Raw genomic sequence first — 17,068 nt, 5'->3', positions numbered from 1 at the left:
GGATTTGGAGAGAGAGATCTTACAGTTCAAACAAAATGTTCTTTGCTTCCTACCATTCGGCAAATCACAAATTGTTAATTGACATCTAAATTCACTTTGTAATAAGTTGTATTTGAAGCAAGTGAAGTTTAAGCAATTTCCATTCAAGATTTACTTCTTTCTTTTATTTTGACGGGTAGTAAATTCTCTTTAGACCTTTTCTTAAGTGTAATACTGACAATTAAAATAATGAAAAAAATTGAATATTTGGCAATTTTAATCATACAAATATTAGCTAATCCAATTTTCTTGAGTATCAAGTTAATTATATTTTTATGGTTAGAATTATTGATACTTAAATTTTTTATTATTAAAAATAATAAATCTTTTTTAAATTGGTCAATAATTTATTTATTTATAGCGAACATCTCATGGTTCTTATCATGTTAATTGAGGAAGTTGAAAATAAATAACTAACAAGGGATATTATGTAGTTTCTCTCTCTTTTATGTAAATTGGGATTATTAAACATTTAAACTAGTGAAAAAACTATTAAGAGTGAAAGTTCATACACCTTTATCTTTCTTAATTTACAAAAAAGAAAAATAAAAAAATAAAAAAGTTTTTCTCCGGTGTAAAAGCAAGCACAATATCTCTATGTGCAGAAATACAAATACCAAGTCTCCCAAAAGAAGAACAAAAGTTGGACTCCATGAAGTTGCTATCATCATGCAGTGCACGTTCTGTTAGTTTTTCACGATATCCTCCAACAATTGCATAAGCAAACGAATAAAATAACCACTCAACTAACTCAAATTAACTCTAATAAAAAAAAGTTTGATAACAAGAAATTTTCAGTTATAATTAGTCAAAATTTTTTATAATGTACTTCATTTATATAATTTAATAATTATTTTATTTTTTATTTCATTCTCTTATCAATTCACTTATCATATTTTTATCAGCCCCACTCATTAATGATATTAATTATAATATCATATTCCTTACTATTAGACATTCTTATAATTAATACTTAATAATTTTTTTATAATTTGATTTTTATATTTAAGAATACAATAAAGACTAATAATAATTATAAAGAACGGTAACGATAATTTGTATTAAATAAATTAATTGTAATTGATTTTTTATTTTTGTTAAGTCATTTATCATCATTTAATGGAGATACAAAATCTGAAAGCTACCTTAATATAATTTTGTTTCCGTTAATTCAATTATTTTCATTCAAAATTCACGACTCTAATACCATTGCAAGCACAATTAGAATAGGCTAAGGAATTTTACAAGAAGTCATCTTTATCATTGCAAATAATATGGCATTTGAATTCGACCTTAATACGGTACCTATGGCTGAAGAATTTGAACAACAGATGGAGTCACCCGACGAGATTGTTGTCAGTCAACCAATTTTTGAAAATATGAAAAACCACACTAGCTTTGATGAGGTATGGTAATAAACTTATTTAATTTTTGTGTGTGTTTTTATGTGCATTTATAATTATATTATACTAACTAAGTTCATACACATAAGATTTATACGTTCATATACATAACATCCATAATTACATACAATTAACATCTAAAAATTAAATTCATGTTTATTAGATATTACATCCATACACGTATCATTTTTTAGTTATTACATAAGTAATTATAAAGTTAACACATATGTTTTTAAATTTTATCATAATTGAATTTAAAAAAATGTCAAATTTTTAAATTAATTTATTCAATTGATAAATTTACCAATAACATCCATAAATTCATACACATAACATCTATAATTTCATATTAATAACATTCATAATTTTGTACTCATAATATTCATACTTTTATACATATGATGTCTATAATTAATAAATTTATATAATTAATATTATCAAATTTTAAACTATACGTCTTACTGTATTCTTCAAACTATCTTATATGTGCATTAATAGGTCATGATTTTAATTATTTTAATAATTTTATTTAATATTCATATGTATGTTTATTTATTGATTTTAATATGACGAGTTAATAATTATTTTTAAGAATTTTTTTTTTAATTTTGTTTATATTTTATTTTTTATCTTTTAATAGTCTATATATAAAATATAAGTTGTATAGTAGTTGTTAAAAATTTTTAATTTAACTTCCATAATTTTTGGAGAGAATTATCGTATTTTAATGGATAATAATGTAATTGAGAGATGTTAGAGATTTGATTTTGGAGAAACTAAAATTGATTTTTGAAAGTACATTAATGACTCCAAGTATGCAGCAAAATGGTAGATGATAAAAAGAAAAGTGATAAGGAGGTGTATGTCACTTACTTATCAGAAAATAAAAATTTTTACGCGACATTTCTATATTATAATTATTCTTTGGCTACCTATCATCACTTGCTCTAATAATAATGATTGTTAATTAACAAGATTTTTATGGATTTTTCGACATTTTTGGCCAGATCTATTAGTATTTGATTTTGGACACTATTTTTTGGACTTCCATTTAGCCCAAATCACGTTTAAACTTTTTTTTTTTGGAGATTGTTATAAATTTTATATCCTGACACCAAACATTAAGATAGAAAGCCATTGGCCAGAAATCTGGACAGTAAAACAAATAAAAAAAAATTATATTTTCTATTTATCTACGTATATAACTTCATTTATGACAGGATAAAAAATTTTAAATTTATAATAAATACTATTTGTTTATTATTTTTTTACTTTTTTTATTAATAACAATAGTATTGCTGGATATTTTTTAAATTAATTAAATCTAAATTGAATATGCAATTTAAATTATATAGATTTAGAATAAAATTGATTGGCGATCTATGGTGAATCAAATATAGCAAAACTAGAAGGTATAAAATATTAATATAAAGTAAAAAAATATTTTTGCAATGGTTTTATTTTTCTGCCAAAAAATTTTGAATTAACTGTGAAAGTCAGATAATAACATAAGTAGTCGTAACACGTGAAATAATAATAAAAACAACAGTACTAGTAGTAGAGTAAAAATTTCTAGAAAAATAGATTAGTATATTTAATCCAATAAATTTTATAATAACGATTGTATTGCTGTATATTTTTTATATAAAATATGCTAAATAAATTAACTGTTACTTTCAGAATTAGAAAGTATACATTGTATCATTCTTATTGTAATAATCATACTAGTGCAGCGTAATTTTAGAAATTAGATATGTTAGTTTAGTAAGTGCATAGTTAATTTTTTATACGAAATTTCGAATTGATTTTTATATAAAAATTCCAAATAAATTAATTAATAATATATAGGGGTGGTAAAACAGGTAGAATTCGTCGGGCCGATCTGTCGAACCCGCTAAAAAAGTCGGGTCGGATTAGGATTTAGAATCTGCCAAATTAAAAAAATTCGCCAAACTTGCACCGCCAAATTTGCGGGTTTTGGTGGGGCGGGGCGGCCTATCCGGACCAAAGATTTTTATTATTATTTTAGGTTTAATTACTCTATTGGTCCCTATAGTTTCGTGAAATTTTCAATTAAGTCCTTATACTTTTTTTTTAATTGGGTCCCTACACCAATTTTTTTTTCAATTAAGTCCTTCTTAGTAGTAATTGGCTTAATTTTATAGGGACCCAACAAAAAAAAAAAATTAGTACAGGGACCTAAATAAAAGGAAAAAAAAGTGTAGGGACCCAATTAAAAAAAAAATTGGTGCAAGGACTCAATTAAAAGAAAAAAAGTATAGGGACCTAATTGAAAATTTTGTGAAACTATAGGGACCAGTAGAGTAATTAAACTTTTTTTTATTAAATAAAAGAGTTATTACTACTACAAAATTAATAGTTATATAATTTTTACACATTTTTTTATTTTTTGTTTTTATTATTGTTTTAATTATTAACTATAGTGTCAGAACCGAACCAGTAATCGAACCGGTGAGGTCACTGAATCACTGGGTCATTGGTTCAACCGGTAAATTACTGGTTGAACCGATTGACCCGGTCCTATGTAAATAAAAAATAAAACATAGTCAAAATTTTAAAATACATATTTTCACTAACATTTTAAAAATATCTAGCTATTCTAAAACAATATAAAACAGGAACAATAAGTATTTTGTTAATTTTACTCTATCAAAAATATTTTTATTTTGTTTTTTATATTAAAATAACTATTATTTTTAAATTTTAATAATTTATTAATTAGTTTATATCTATTATAAAAAAAAAGTGCGTTTATAATTATTGTTAAATAAAAATATAATTAATTTAAGAATGAATGAGTTTATAACTAAAATTAAAATAAATTAAATAGAAGTAAATTATTTGCTGAAAGATATATATATTAATTTGCCTATACATTAATAACAAGCTTAACAGCATGGTGGTTGTGAGTATCATTTTTCTCCTTGATGAAAGGGTTCGAACCCCATCTTCCATATTTTGGGAAAATTTTGAAACTCAAGCGGTTCGGTCGAACCGGTCTTATCGAGTTTGATCGGTTAACACCGGTTTGTTGTCTTATGCGGTCAGATCATTGGACTGGACCGGCTTAAGGTTTGGTTCACCGGTTTTTTGGTAGAACCGGCCGATCCGGTCCGATTTTAATAACAATGTTATTAACTTTATTTATTTTATTTTACAATTTTGTATATATGCTCAAATTATGTGACTTATTTTTTAAAATAAAAATGGTTCTATTGACAAATATTATTTTGAACAATTTTATTGAAACTAAAAATAAAAAAAATAATAAAAAAATTATATTATAATTTCACTATTTTTTATTTGTATTTAATTTTTAAATTATTAATTTTTGGTTAATTTTAATAAATTTTTTTTAAAAGTCAAGCGGACTAACCCGCCGGCCTGCTAATCTACCATAAAGTGGGGCGGGCTAGTATTTTGAACTCACTTTAATTGGCGGGGCGGGCCAATCTGTCCCGTTTATAGTGCGGGCCTAGGCGGAGCGGGACGGGTCGGCCCGCTTTGCTACTCCTAATAATATGCATAGCTAATTTTTTTATATGAAATTTCATATTACATACTAGCAGTTAATTTATTAAATCCGATACCATGAATTGTATTCCGTTTAAAATCTTCTAACAGATTTATTAGTTATGTATTTTTCTATTAGTAGAATATATATGATCAAACTTTTATTTAAGTAGTCACACTTAGGAAAATGGTTTCGCTCATTTAAACCAATTTAATCAATTATACTATGTTAACAGTAAAACCAGCCTCCTTGAATTTATGCATAAATTTAATGAAGTATTATGACGTTACTAAAACAACGATTTTAATGCTGACTTTGTACCTTTTATAAATTTTCTATTTTAACTATATGTTTAAAAAGTTTTGAGAAACAAGCTGTTGAAACTAATATTAGAAATATTTTTTAAATTTGTGAGAAATGAGATAGAAGCAACAGGTGTCTTAAATGTCATTAATCGCCTATCATATAGTGTTAATCAGCAATGACTATTTAAAGTATTTTATGATAAAGATAAGGATTACGTGTGAGTGCAGGTTATTTGAGACTGGTGGATTAACGTGCTTCCACATCTTTGGAGTCTTGAAGCATCACAATACAAAATTTGTCCCTGAATCCCTTATCCTAAAAAGATGGACAAGAAAAGCAAATAGTGATTTTATATGCTCAATTGGAGAGCAAAAATCCACTGATAATATATTGCACACACTTAGATGTGGTGCAATAGTATCAATTTGTTGAAAACTCTTTGATATTTCTTTAAACAATTCAGCCGACTATAGAAAAACTTCAAGTGAGTAACTGAAGCTAATTTCAAAAATATAAAAAAGAAGTGATGCACAAGCGATTCTTTTCCCCACGTCAATGTTAATAGGTGATCCTACTGTTGTGAAGTCAAAAGATGCTCCAAGAAAAGTTCCAAAAAGTCAAAAGAGATGGATATGTGCACATTATAAGTTAAGAATTGACCTATACCTGTCAACGAAAACAACATGCATTGGTATCTAGTTGTTTTTTATTTGTGTAATCATTAAAAATTTTTTTTAGACTCCCTACCAATTGTTTCAAAAAAAAGAGGAAAATAGATCGACTATTGTAAAGCTAGTAAATTAGCTTTTTCTAATTTTGCTTTAAAAATTATGATGTTTTTTTTTTTAGTTTCAAATATTATTCTTTATTTTATTTTTTTTCTATATGAATAGGCCAAATATCTGTAAGATATGCTCAAATATAACTCATTCTATAAATACAACATTCCACTTAGGCCACGAATACTTGATTTTACATTTGTGGATATGCTAGAAAACAAGAGAACAAGCTCCTGACTCGTAAGGAATATCTATAGTTATGTTTTCTCTTTGAAATATTTATCTGCATAAGCTAACTGCGTCATATTTAACACAATAATGATTGTGGGGGTATGGAAGGTAACTTGGATGACAAACTGCAGGAAGACATATAGTTATACAATAAATGTAATTTTCTTTTGCTTCAAAAAAAAAAAAGATAAATTGCACCTCATTTACTAGTGTATATGATTTTGTCGGTAACTCTAAAATAATTATATTTTTTAGGTTAATGATGGTAGAAGAATGCGATTTGCGTTGGATTTGATTTCAAGTCCCCACAACTTGATGCTGCACAATGTCATTGACTTTGCTACCAGGAATTACAATAAGTATGGACAAAAAGATTCAAACAAAAATAAAAAATTACTCATGTAGTCATATTTGGTTTATGTTTAGAGTTGTTAGTTTCATCTCTTTTACTTAAAAAGTTATTATGCACTATAAGATGCGATAAGAAGCCGGTAACCAGCCTTTTATATTTGATAAAATTACTGCTTTAATATTTATTTTCAAGAAATAACTAAACTGTAAGCTTGAAATTCAGAGACTTTAGTACACTTTAAATTTGACTAGATTTACTACAAGTATCCCGACATTCTCTTCTTGATGATCAATGTAGTGATTCTTTTTGACCCAGCTGTTATGTCTGTCTTTGCATAGACAACCTGATTCAGTTCAATATATCAAATGTGCTATACATTCTCAGTATCTGTGTAGCTATTAATCAAATGTGCTAGAATTTTTATTGACAATTTGAGAAAATATTACCCCTCGACATTTATAAAGGCAAATTAAACAAGCGTAAAGTCAATACGAAAAGGATGGAAAAATACAAAAATGATTAAAGAAACATAGTAATGTTTGAGTGAGTGGACCACTAGTACACCACATCTTGTTTCCATTAAGTATGTAGAAATAAAATAAAGAGATTGAACCAAAGCTAAAAAAGTGATTAAAATTCAGACAATTATATGATTAAAATCATATTCTATTTGAAAAAATTACAATTAGTAATGGTATGAACAAAGCTAAAGCTTGCTAACATTTACCAAAATCACAGCCCCAATTTGCATCCTTGCCACCAACCACCCAAATTTGTAATCACATAGTCAAAGGAGATATATAGCGGGGTTGAGAAAAGAGCGGGATCTTCTTGGTGTGACGATGGACTTGCTACGCTTGAGAAGGTGCAGTGGAACAGAACAAAGTAGAGAAAAGCTTCAGGCAAGCAGCGAGCAGTGGTACATGACGGACTTCGTCTCTTGCAGCTGTAACAGATTCAAACCACCCCCAACTAGGAGGAGATGGTGAGCCGCTCTAGCAAAAGGCAGGAAGCAAAAGAGCCAAGCCTTGCCATTTTCGTCGGATCCAATAGAAACAATACTAATTGGAGCTCGGGAAAAACGGGTTAGGGTTAGCAGGTTTGGGGTCGTCACGCAAGGGAAGGTCCACCGTGAAAACCTAGTGGAGCAGGACTTAGGCGTTATTTTTGTTAAAGTAGAAGAGGTTGAGATTATTGCCGGCGGAGGCTCTGACAACCAACAAGAGCTTCTTCTTCTTTTTTATCAGAGAAAAAGAAAAGGAGAGAGGAGACATAGAACCCTGCTTCTTCTTATTTTCGAAAAAAAAGAAGAGAAACTTATAGAAGATGAACAACTTTTTTTATTTTTTTAATTTTTGAATGTATTTTTGATTTATTTTTTAAATTATTTAAAATTTAAATATATGAATTGAGGTTAATTGAATTTTAAATTTTGATTAATTGAAAAGAATAATTTTTATCCAACGTAAAAAAATATTAAAGTTTTTTTATAAAATTAAATAATAAAATATTTTTATTTTTATTAAATTATAAAAATAATAATATAATATATATTTAAAAAAATTAATTATTAATATAAAAAATATATTTTATATATTATTTTATTATTTATTCATATTTTTAATGTATCGATATAAATATGAATTTATCATCGTAACCAAAACCATTATGTAACTATAATATATGCATGCCTTATAAATTTATATGTGACGCGTGTGGTGATAAAAAAGATGGAAATACAAAATGAAAATGTATGGTAAGTAAAGAAAATTAGCCAAAAATAACTATAATTTACTTTATTTAATATTAATTAATTATTGCGATAATTAATGAATATTAAATAATGAGAATTTTGATTGTTTTTTGTCTCTCTAATATTACCGAATACTAGAGGTGTGCATGGCCCGGCCCGATCTGAAGAGTCTGCCCGGCCCTGAACACTTTAGGAACTAATTTGGCGTGATTTCATCGAGTCTAGAGTCGGGTAAGGATCTTAAAAATATACCTGGTCATTATTTCGGATCGAATCCGAGTCAAGACGAACCCAGCTAAAATATACATAGTCCGTGTGCACCCTAAGAGAACTAAAAAAGATATATATGTTTTAAATTTATTTTAATATTATGTTATATTAATTATAAGTTTATTGTTTTATTTTTAATCACACTTGTTGAAATAAAAAATAAATAAAAAAAAACATCAAATTAGAATTTATGGACAAATTCAAATTCAAATATAGATATCAACTTTTCGATAACAAATTTCTTCTTTATAAATTAGTGCATTATAAATAAGTTTCTTTATAAATTATTGTTAAAGCTTAAAAGATCCATTTTTCACCCGATATAGTTATGGCCTGAAAATATTTAAGTTTTATCGGGTCTAAGATCAAATTAGAATATAAAAAATAGACCCAATGTATATATTTAAGATTGGATTTAGATCAGGATAAATTCGATTTCCCTCGACCCATAAACACCTCTACCAAATATAAATATGTGTAATTATGCGGGTGTATATGGTGGCGGTGATGGATGCATGCACCACGTGTCTTGTTTTTTTTTTTTCCCTTGAAAATATTAGTTAATTTTAATATTTTTATTTTGTTTGCTTCAAAATGTAGGTCTCACATTTACTTCTAGTCACTTGACAGTTTCAATTATTATTATTATTATTATTATTATTATTATTATTATTATTATTATTATTATTATTATTATTCATGTTTAAACATGTTTTTATTTGCAATTGAGTTTTATTTTGTTGTAATAAGTGTTATAAAAGAAAAAAAAAAGATATTGTTTTTGTCTCTGAATGTGCATTACGAATAGAAAAAGTACAAAAGTTCACTTATTTTCAAATCATAGGAGAGACATGTATATTGTATGTGCCATTTGTTATTTGTTTTCTCTTTACTCTATAGACTTTGCTTGCTTTTGGTAATAAGTGTTGTTTGAATGTAACAATAACAAATAATAAAAAGTGAATTTTCTAGTGTAGAAAAGGTTGTTATTCTACACATGTAGAAAGCTGTTGGTAATATGAGATGAAAACAAGTTTTTATTAAAAGACAAATTTTGCACTGTGTTGCAAGTTGGGTAGAAGGTATGTCTCATGAAACTTCCATTGCAGTGATAGTTAATGATAGTATGATTAAGAAATTTTTGTAAAGGACCTCAATGTGGGTTTGAAAAAAAAATTATGTTTATAGTGAATTTATTGTTTAATATTGACATTATTTTGGGCCATAAACTATTCGTTTTAAATGACTTTTATTGGAGATGCCTAACATAGGCTTGTCTTATGTCCAAAAAAATATCATGTATATTGTTATGATAATTATATTTGTAATTAAATAATAATTATATTTGTAGTTAATAATTATGATAATTTATATTTGTAGTTAATAATAATTTATATTATGTATATCTTTCTTTCCTTCATAATAAATAATTATATTTGTAGTTAATTAATAATTTATATTAATTATTTAAATTATAATGAATTATATTAAATCGTTATTAAATATTATGTATATTGTTATGATAAATTATAATTAGTTAAATTTGTTTAGGTAAAAAAATAAATTTAATTTTTACACATTTAAAAATAACTTTTGGTTAGGTTATTTATTTTTATTTATAAAATTTAAAAATGCTAACCACATTATAAAATTAGTCGTTACAAATTTAAAAATGCTAACTATATTATAATTTTTTTAATATTAATATTTTTTAATAGTAAATTATTTTTAAATTCATAAATTTGAATAATATTGTTGTAAAAGAAATAGTATCTAAAATAATCTTAATTATTTTAAGTACTTAATGTAGTGGGACCATAGCAGTGACTAAAGTTAGTTCCGCCTAATAGAGAAGAGAGAGATACTGAGTTCCTATTTACTGTTCATGACGCAAAAACTGATGTAGAGTTACTTTTTATGACAGGTGGGCCATAAATAGAGATTGAGATGAGTTCCGTACTGGATGGTCTCTCTCTCTCTCTCTCTCTCTCTATATATATATATATATATATATATATATATATATATAATTCCCTCTTGTTGCTGCTGGCTTTCTATGTTATATCTCTCGCAGTCTTCCTGACTCCCCTTCTCTCCCATCTCTGCTCGTGTCTCTCTCGCTTCCCCCGTATCGCTCTACCTATCTCCCAACACAGGCTGCTTGGTTATCTAACGCCATTATTGAAAAAGTTGCTAGAAGGAACGTAACGAGAGCATCATGCCGAGAAGAAATAAAAATAAAAATTTTGAATCAAACCAAGTCACGGTATGATGTGGCTAGAAGGAATGTGATGAAAGACAATAGTTACTCAACACTTAAATTTAACGGGTATATTCCCAGGTCATTTTCCAACACCCAGGACGTTGATTTACAATAATTTCATTGAGACATTGCACTTTTTAATATCTAAATAAAAAGAACATAACAAATAGGAGGGTTGCCAACGTAGTTAACCATGCCGTACGAATGATAATTAGACAATTCTTATATTCTACAGTCTATATGTATACACGTTGGGTTAACTAATTTACTCATGCTCACAACATTCTAGTGTTATTAGGATGATGATGCAGTTGGGATGAAAGTCATATGACCTATAATTTGTTAGCACAAGAAATTCATGCCCCTTGTTGCTATATTTCATCAACCACAGTGACATTTTCGGTTCTCAATCCAATAACAACATCTCACCATAGAGTTAATGGGCCTTAAGGCCGTTGATTCTCAGTCCACCCTACATAAAAAACACACTCATACTGCATATCAAGAAGGAACTATTCAACCTATTCACACAGTAAGTTAATCCCCTATCATCCAGGTACAGATACATGCAAAGTGTCATCTTAAAATATCCGACTTCCTCTTACACATACGGTATTCATGCAAAGTGACTATATACTATTCCCAGACAACACATCTTCAAAAACATACTCGACAAAACACTAGCTGAGGTTGCGGAGCAGTTCCATGACCTGCACAGAGACAAAACTAAATTAATCTAATTTTTGCACCGCACTCTAATTAATGACTGACAAAACATGCCGAACACACGATAGTACGGTTTGGAAGTCGTGATTACCTCCCTAGTTACGTCGGCAGGGTCCAGTAGATGTTCCGACCTCACATTTTCGCTTTGCGTCGTTCCTATCACGTCTTCGACAAGACCAAGTGGGCGATACGGAAATACAAAAAAATTGGGATAAGACATTTTAGTAAAATAAGGAAATACAAAGAAACGCTTGACAAATACAGATTATTATTTTTCTGGTAGTGTCCTGTCATCTTTTTTTTCCCTTTTCTTTTAAAAGAAATCATTTTACCATTTGGTTGCGAAAAGAATTAACATCTTACTTACACTGACTACAGTTGCCTTGAATGTGATTGTAGAGCTACTTGTTCAACATGCTTTTAGGATACACAGGCTGCTTCCCACGCTCAGGTGGAAGCAGTCAAAGAAACGAAAATAGAGGTTGACAGAAAAATAGAAGCTAACCTAAAAGCAATTATAGAAATTAAGGTTACAACATATATGGCTATGAGGAATGCAGATATGGTAGATTCTGTGAGAGAAGTGGTCAAGGATGCGATATGGGCTACACAGAAAATTAACCAACCTCGTCAATTTCCTTGCACATCTACAAGGCAATAGAAAGTCAAAGATCAGATATATAAATAGTGTTCAATCTATAACAAAAAATAAACAAAAGGAACCATATTGGTTGTAGCAATTAAAATTTTGCCTTTCTCTTTTGGATATGGGGTTATTAATCAACTACATGTCCAGCACGATCATCTTACGGATGAACAACTTCCATAAAAACATTTTGTAAATGCAGATAAACTCATTCTAAAAATTTGTTTCAAAGTATTTAGCAGGGAGATTATACATGTAATCAAATTACTTTGGCATATTAACATTGTAAATTAGCAATTAATAACACCATTGCTTGCTAAAATTGTACGAACTATTAAAATTAAGTTACCATTGAAAATTGAAATGGAATTCTATTTAAACTAACTTCTGTTATTACAATTGCAAACTTTAGGGACAAATTTGTTAGGATAAAAAATTATGAACACGGTCCTACAAAGGTAGAATCAAAACTCTAACATTTTCTTAGGAAGCACATCACGTCTTTACCCAAACATGAGCATACCCACATTTTAGAGATGAAAAAACCTTATGGCATAATAGTTTCATCTGGACTTTATGCAACGAAAATATACAATGCATATCTCCACAGGCAGATTGTAATCGATGGCAATCTTGCCCAACTTTGGTGCTCCATTTTTTGCGCAACGACACCATCCCACCCGCAGCACAACACACTTTCTAGTGAAGCCGACCAATCTCCCCCAACACGCGTGGAGCCACCACCCAGGAAAACTCAGCCTCGCTACGGTGCCGTCAGAGGAGGAGCAAGTTCTTCTCTCTATCTAGGGTTTTTATTTCCCCTCCGTTATGTTCATCCCCTAGGTTACCCTCTTTCTATTTTCAACGAAGAAACCTGAAGCCACCACTAAAGCCATTTTTTTTACTCCATTTACAAATACTTTATAACTAAAAGAACCCACTTCAGATAGGCCCATTATTAACTATCATAACGGATCCCTTAATACAACTTAATTAGTATACTTCATCCCGTAATCTTTTAAACTCACCTGTCTCAACATTCATGGATTCACAGTCTTCTCTACACACTGCCACCAGCTTTATCAGAATGGTCTCATGAAGTGGACAGATGTCACTGAATTATTTTGCCACCACATTTCTATACGTGTAGAACATAACTTCCTTTCTACACCAGAGAATTCACCATAATAAAAAGCGTATTGGAACCATGCTTTTGAATATTGATTCTTGTTTAAGCAAAGTTTATTCTTGGCAAAATCTATGGTATAGATGCCAAAAGACATCTATATATGTAGAAATAACGTGTTTTAGTTTTATGAGTGATATTTAGTGTCTGTAATTTGTGTTGTCTTTTATACTGTACAGTAAGAATATTGTAATTTTTAAAATTTGTCTGTTTAAATGTAACATTAGTTATATTATTAAAATTTTAATGACATTCAGATTTTGGTATACATGGGGCCAAATAAAATCATTCAGTTGGGGGCGTTGGGCCTATTAAATTGTTCCTTGATTTCTTTTTTAAACAATAGAATATTTTATTCGGCTCAATACTAAAATTGTAAGACCCAGAACCTTTGAAAAAGGGCTATCATGAGCTAATTTCAAATTCAGTATTTCTGTAGCTTTAATTTCAGAGATTTCTTTATTAAAGAAAATTAAAGCAAGTTTTGATTGATCGAATTTGAAAATAAATTGAGATTATTATCCAATTTTACAATTATTGGATTACTTTCTATATTCAAATTATAAAGTTGGTAATTGTGAAATAATAAGGATTTCTGTATGATTTGGATTAAATAATTAATATTTTAAATATTAATACTGCTATTTTGGAAAATAGAGAAATTAATTATATTATTTCTAATTTTTAGATTTGGGCATTTTACTGAAAATAATTTGTGAAATTGATGAGCAAATAGTACTTTCTATATATATAATTAGTGTTGAATTTAATTTGGGTTTCAATTACTATATTGTCCACAATCTTATGAGAAATTACCTTAATGCCCTTAACCCTAAGTTTCAAAATGAAACCCTAGCTCCCTCAAACCCAAGCAGCCGCAACTGCTGCCTCTCTCTACCCTAAACACAAACACTCAGCCATATGAAGAAGGAAGGAAACCGAATTTGAGAGAGAAGAGGTAGAGAAGGGGGGATCGGAAACACGACCCACACCCATGAAACATTGTTGGCCAAACGGAGGAGAGGGGAGGTGAGGAAGCGCGGCGCCGACGGGCGTCACTGCCGCCGCGCCGTCGTGTTGCATCAGGGAGGGCGAGTGAGCGAGCAAACAGACACGAGAGGGAGAGGATCACGCTGCCACGGTTGTCCAGGAGAAGCGCCGGAGAAGCTGCTGCGCAGCCCAGAATCCGCGTTCAACTTGCCGCCGTTCGGCCCAGCCACGAGCTGCTGTCAGGATCGTGTGAGGAGAAGCACGACCCACCCTGCGGAGTTGCGCCGCCGTGTGCTGTTGCCGTCGCCTCGGACTGTGTAAGACCCATAAATTTCAGAAAAAAAAAGAAAATCAGCAAATACAGTGTCGAGTCAGGCTCCTATTTTAGTATTTAGTATGTAAAGCAGTCGTAATACTTCTTTCTATCAGGGTGGCGCAACCGGAAGTGTGACTTCTGATAGTGAGGGTGTTACATTGTGGTATCAGAGCAGTTCATCCTAATAAGAGCCTTGGGGATGGACTGACCATGCTTCATTGCATTCTCTGAGTGTCTGTCATGTTGTAGGTCTTGTCCAAGTAACAAGAATTAGAATTTTATGCACATGACTGCCTATTAATTAACACTGTTAGCTTACCGTTGCATATCTGTTGATGTTAAGTCTGGCCAACTTAATGTTGATGGCTTATGTGAACGGGAAAGTTAATAGGTTATTATAGGCGAAAAGGAATTGATAAGTAATGGTTAATGCGAGTCATGTGGTTCGCGGATGCTAGGGTTCGCTTTTCGTGCTTGGTTTCGATTTATGATTCTTGTTTACGTCGCTTAGGTTGGCATATCGTATTTTTTTTGTTTACTATCCTCATTAAAGTTCTTTGACTCGGATTCCTTTCTTGAACCATCATTGATCATTCTCCAACCGTATTTCATTATTCGTCCATAATCTTATTTGATTGTATTCTTAAGAATTTGTTTGAGTCTTTTAAAAACATCTGTCTTTACCATTGATTATATTCTTCTTCAAGAATCCTGTGCTCATTGATCTGAACTTAAACTTGTTTTGGCATAATGTATGATCTTTAAATCTTGAGTGATTTGAACCTTGAAAATTATGATTCGAACTAAGCTAACTTTGTAAATTGATACTTTTGCTTCATGTCTAATGTATACCTTAAACTCACCATATTCTTGATTACCTTCCAAATTCTCGGCATCATAAAATCCTGACCTTGAATTTCTCTACGTAATCTGTGTATTTCCTTGATGTAATCTGAGCTCATTTTAGATTGGAAAAGTTTTGAATTGATGTTTTTCTTACTTAATTGTGTTTCCCAATCATCCTTCAAATTTTTGGATAAGATTACTTTTAAGTTTAGCATATACTTTTCTACATGGATTCTAAAATTTCTTTATATGGTTTAAATCTGTTTATCTGTAAAGCTTCACCTATTCTTCTATAGAAAATAATTTCTACTTTGCATTTCCTTCATTAATTACAACTTGATTTATTTTCAACCTTATCACAGTTTTTAAACGTACTCTTATGTGATTTTACATCCGAGTATCTTTCAAGATTCTCAAAAAAAAAAAAAAAATTAAAAATAAAAATAAAAAAATAAAAATAAATAAATAAATAATAAAATACTAAAGCAAAATAAAATAAAATTTTATTCATAGCCCAATTAAATTTTATTTTACAAACTTTGCATATTTTATTTTAACTACGATTGTTTTGATGTAATACCTTATTTAAACTTTTTGTATTTCTTTTGAGAAAATGAATTCATTCCTTCCTTAGATTATCCATTCTTTGTAAACACTACCATTGATTTTTAGTCTTCTTTTCCCCTCAGCTCAAAATCCGGTTTAAATAAAAGTACCATTCTTTCTCTTGATTCTTCCTATCGAAGTTCTTAAATTCAAAATTCTTTCTTAGGATTACAACTTTATTTCCTAACATATGTTTTTATGCAAATTCTTATTTGATTATCTAAAAAGTCTTTCAAAATTTTCGATGAAAAATTTTATCCTTAGTCTAACTAATTTTCATTTCACAAATCTTGCATAATCTAGTTCGACTTGAATTTGTTGTAGCATGATGTGATATTTACGTTTTTGATGATTCTCTTGAATTTTGTAAACAATTGCCCTGTTTTCCTCTATGGTTTCTATTGGCGTCCTTTGAAATTAAAATTTTCCTAATTCCATTTTGATTCTTCCTTCCGGCATACTTCATGACTTTTGATTATTCTTATTTGTTGGTGGTTTGAACCATTTTGAAGAAGTTTTGAATTCTTTTGAAGAAATTTAAGTTTTGAATCAACTTTTTAAGTTATTGAGTTCCTTTTTAGCGCATCTTAATATTATTGAACATCCTTATAAAGTTGTGACTTCAAGTATATTATTGGAGTTTTGTTTTAAACATTTTTAAACAAGTTTTGATTTATTCTTATGCAAAGTTGTCCCTGACTTTGAATTGTCTTACTTGAGCAGTGCCTCTCCTTGATGTGATTTGAACTTGTTTCGGGGCGATATAACCGTTTATTAAAATTTTAATAAAATCGCTTTCAATTCAGCCTACACTCCTTTAC

This window comes from Arachis hypogaea, chromosome 15, assembly GCF_003086295.3.
Source record: "Arachis hypogaea cultivar Tifrunner chromosome 15, arahy.Tifrunner.gnm2.J5K5, whole genome shotgun sequence".
NCBI classification, from domain to species: Eukaryota; Viridiplantae; Streptophyta; class Magnoliopsida; order Fabales; family Fabaceae; genus Arachis; species Arachis hypogaea.
The sequence above is the reverse complement of the archived record's forward strand: the minus strand, read 5'-3'. Positions refer to the sequence as shown.